Below are 4,625 nucleotides of genomic sequence, written 5' to 3' on the forward strand. Positions count from 1 at the left end.
AACTCAAACCAGGTGGGGAGATGCAAGGGAGGGTTCCTATCTTCCTGTTAGCAGGGCAGGGTCCTGGGTGCGAGCCTCCCAGGGTCTCTGCATAGACTCTTATGCCCTCTCTTTTCTCCATTCTCCTCCCTACATGTGTGGCGCGCACGCGCGCGTCTGCGTGCATGTGTGTATGTGTATGTGTGCCCGCGAGCGCGCGCCCCTGTAGGCACGCACTGGCACGCATACGTTGAAGATGGAACCAGGGCCTCACCCATGCAAAGCAAGGGCTCGATTGCTGAGCCAGGCTCCTGGCTTCCTTCCTCTTACTTTATGCCTGCGAGCATTTCTTCCTACTCTCCATTCTCTTAATACATTGTACTTTATGCCTCTCCACACTGGGTATAAGTTGGGGGTTGGGGTTTTCTTGTTGTTGTTTGTTTGCTGAAGATCAAACCCAGGGTCTCACATGTGTAAGGCAAATAAATGCTCTACCCCTTGGATATTGTGGATTATTTTGTTAACATCTGACTTATCCAATGAAGACTGAGTGCCAAGGAAAGGGACCATGCCTGGGTAGGCCAAACCTTAGCACGGGGCTCGGCACACCACCCATGATTTGTTTCTTGGGTTCCCCTGGGTGGTTGCAAACACGCTCACCAGGGGTCGCACTTCCTGGATGTAGTCTCAGACACCTTGGGTGGTGCTCACCGGGGATGCCCCTTTCCGGTGCAGTGTTCACCTAAGCCTGGCCGCAGTGTGGCTGGAAATTGCTTGTGGTACCCAAGGACCACGGGCATTAGCGCCATTGGGACCCCATGCTCAGCTCCTGTGACGGAATAAGAAATTGAATTTGCAGTCTGATGTCCCAAAGCAGAAAAGAGACCCGACTGTATCTCCCAGGCCCCAGTAAAGATTTGTTAAATGAGTGTTCAGGGAATGCATAGTCCTAGAGTTGTTTAGGCCAGTCCTAACATCCTGTATTTCAAGATCAAGGTCTAATTCTGTGTGAGGGTCGGGGCAGCTCAGAACTTTCTTTCACACAGGGACTCATTCACCGGGAGAACTGGCAATAGGGCAAGCGGAAGCGAAGGTGGGAAAAGCTGAGCCCCCCTGCCCCCCCCCGGGGCAGGGCACCGGCCCACCGGCCTTGGCACAGAGCAGGCGCAGAGGATAGGTGTTCCGAGGGGGGGGGGAGAAGGGAAAGAAGACACGTGTTGTACAAAACATGTTTTCATCACACTCTCCCTGGGAGCCCTAGTCTCCAAGCCCCGGTGGCACTTCCGCGCCCTAATGATGTCCTTGGGGGGTGTAACTCAGCTCCCCCCACCGCCTACAGACATCTGCCAGCCACCTCTAAGACGCACAGGACAGCTCCGGCACCAGAGTGGGCTTGGGGAGGGCCCCTGCCAGTGTCCTGCTGCTGGTGTGAGGGCGTTAGGGAGAAACAATGGCGCAAGGCCAGGCAGGTGGGCACTGTGGTGAGGTGAAGCAAGCCATGGACATCTGATGGGGAACACAGCGGCCAACTGCAGGCCCTCAGCCCTTGAGTGGGAATCTCGGGCTGTCGGTGCCTCTTCTACTGAGGACAGATTGTGAAAGCAGGAGTCTAAGGGTCCAAGTCCCCCCTCTGTGCATGAACCCCCAAACACAGGCGCAACCAAGGGTGGGAATGAGAAAGTGGAGAAGAGCACAGAAGGGCAAGGGTTCTTTCTTTTTTTTTTTTCCCCGTGTGTGTATGAGTGTGTGTGTGTGTGTGTGTGTGTGTGTGTGTGTGTGTGTGTGTTTGGGTCACACCCAGGAGCGCTCAGGGACTCCTAGCTCTGGCAGGGCTCAGGGACCATATGGAGAGCTAGAGATTGCATCCACTGGACCACATACAGGCAAGTGCCCTCCCCGCTGTGCTTTCTCTCTGATCCCATCTCTGTTGTGCTCTGTTGGTTTTTGTTTTGGAGCCACACCTGGCTGTGCTCAGGGCTTTCTCCTTTCTTTATACTCCCGGACCACTCCTGGAGGAGCTAATGAGACCAGATACCAGGCCCTGGTCAGCTGCGTGCAAAGCAAGCACCCTCCCCGCTGTACTGTCTCTCTGGCCTGAGATATTGTGGCTTTAGGATGTCAGGGACAGAGTAGGGCAACTGGGAGAGATGGGGAGAGATGCTCCGAGAAAAAGAGAGACGAGCTTGCTCTCATGATGAGTTTCCAGAAAGCGAGGCCCGAGCCGCCCCTGGCATCCTTGGGCAGCTCACTGGCTCCAACGCAAGACGGGGGGAGAAGAATCTGGACCCCTCACCAAGCCTCTCTCCCCATCTCAACAGCTGCCGCCAACAGACCGGGGGCGGGGCAGAGGCGAGGCCATCCCGGAGGGGAGGGGCCGGCGCAGGGCGGGTCTTCCTGGGCATCGCCTCCTGGCTGCTGTCGTTGGCTGGGGACCGAGGAGGCTGCCAGCTGGGAGGAGCCACCGCCAGCAAGGCGGAGACAAAGACGGAACGCAGACAGACAGACCCACCCGGACAAAGAGAAGGCGACTGATGGAGCGCTAGACCGCTGTCTCCTTTCCCACCCACCCAAGTGTTCTGATCCCCATTTTAGTGCCCACCTGTTATCCCCCCCGGCACTGCGCGACGTCGGAGAGTTAGCTTTCTGGCGGGGGGGGGGGGGGGCCGGCCCCGCGCCCAGGTCCTTTAAGGAGAGGGGCCGTTGTGAGCGGAGGAGGTACCCAGAAGGGAGCCCAGCGGGCACAGTGCCCTGGTTCTGTGTCAGGATGCCCAAGCAGGGGCCAGGCCGGGCCTCGCCCGCTTCCTGAGGACAGGAGACTCATTCACTGTAAACCAAGTGCAGATGTGTGGGGAGGGGCCCCGTCCACAGACCACAGCCGCCAGCAGGGCAAGACGGGTTAACCTGGCAGGGTCCCCGCCACACGGGCGGGCGGGCGGGAGCCGTCCCACCCCAGCCAGGATGCCCGGGACCAGCTCGCTGCCACCCGCCCCGCCCACACTGCAGAGCGCGCCCAGGGTAACTGAGAGATTGTCAACAGCAGCCTGGCCACCTGGGGACGGGACCCTGGAGTCCCTATTCCCAGCTCTTCCCACCCCTGGAGGGAAAGGGCGGGCCTTATCGGCACCCCTGTGACGTCTCCTGTTCTCCAGAGAGAGTCGCAGCATCCCCCCTTCGTGCTCCCCCTCTAGCTCTCCTTCCCCTAACTCTGGCTGCCCAGAGTGGCCTTTCCCAGGAGGGAGGACACCTGGTCCCCAGGATGGCAGCGGGGACAGAGCAAAGTCATTTCGGTATGGAAAATGTGACGTGACCCAGACTCTGTCCCCAGGGCTGGGCACCCTGGGGCTGTTACTGGGGAAGGTCCTTTGGGTGCTTCTCCTGCCAAACCCAGTCCTCTGCTCCCCTCTCCACTTTCTCCCTCCCACCCCTGACTGTGCCCGAATGTGGGTGCTTGGGGGTTCATGCACAGAGGGGGGACCTGGACCCTGAGACGCCTTTTCTTGCCATCTGTCCTCAATAGAAGAGGCACTGATGCCCCGAGATTCCCACTCAAGGGCTGAGGGACTGGAGTGACCACTATGTCCCCCCCATCAGACGCTGGCACTGACTCTAAGCACCGCCCCCATGCACACATGCACACATGTGCACACACACACTCGTGCATATACACATACTCAAGCAAGCACTGACATGTACACACAGGAGCGCATGCATATCCACACATCCACACCGGCACATGCGCAGACAGACAGGCAGCGTCGGGGCCGTGGAGCAGGCAGGCAGGCGCGGGCTAGGCAGACACACACCCTGGGCTTTCTCCTTCACACCCAGCGGCAGGCTCCTCCCCCTGCAGCTCGGGGCCTCCTGCCGGCCTCCCCAGTCTCTCCCTCCCAGATCCTGGCGGAAAGGTGGGGACGACACGGGCAGCCAGGGGCCCCCTATGCCCTCACCCCAGGCGCGCACCCCAGGCCAGGCAGGGAGGGAAAGGGTCAGCGCCTCTCTCTCCGCTAGTGAGACAGTGGGCTGGGCGGACCCCAGCACCTTGGGCGGTGGAGGGGTCCCCACTGACCCGCAGGGCAGGCGGGCAGAGGGTGAAGGCGGGGACACTTGGCTCCTGGGGGTCCCTGGGAGGAAGCCCCCATCAAGAAGCCTGGATGCAGAGAGCCTGGCTTCTGGGAGCGCCTCCTGGTCCAAGCACTCAGCCAGTCCCCCCAGGGGGCAGGAAAGAGAAAAGTGGCAGAGAGAAAGGGTGGCATCATGGGCCCAGGACACTGACCTCTCCTGCCAGACTTGCCCAGCCTCCTGGGGATGGAGCCAAGGAAACCCAGTGAAGGGGAGGGGCAGAGACCCAGGCGTCCCGGGCCGCCCCGCCCCGCCCCCTCCCAACCACCGCACCCCACCCCACCCTCCGCCCCCCAGCCCCAGGGCACCGAGGAGGGAGCGGGGCTGGGGCAGGCAGCAGGGAAGGGAGGAGCGAGGGCGGCAGGGGGAGGAGGGAGTCGGGCTGGGAGGGAGGTGGGGGGGTGGGGAGGGAGAAAAAGAAAGAAAATATTTTCCGTGTCCCCGCCTGCAGAGTCAGTGTGCGGTTTGGGAGAAAATGTGTCGGATATTTTGGGGCGGTCACGTGGGCGGGCGGGCTCCGAGAGGCC

This window comes from Sorex araneus, chromosome 2 (genome assembly GCF_027595985.1).
Source record: "Sorex araneus isolate mSorAra2 chromosome 2, mSorAra2.pri, whole genome shotgun sequence".
NCBI classification, from domain to species: Eukaryota; Metazoa; Chordata; class Mammalia; order Eulipotyphla; family Soricidae; genus Sorex; species Sorex araneus.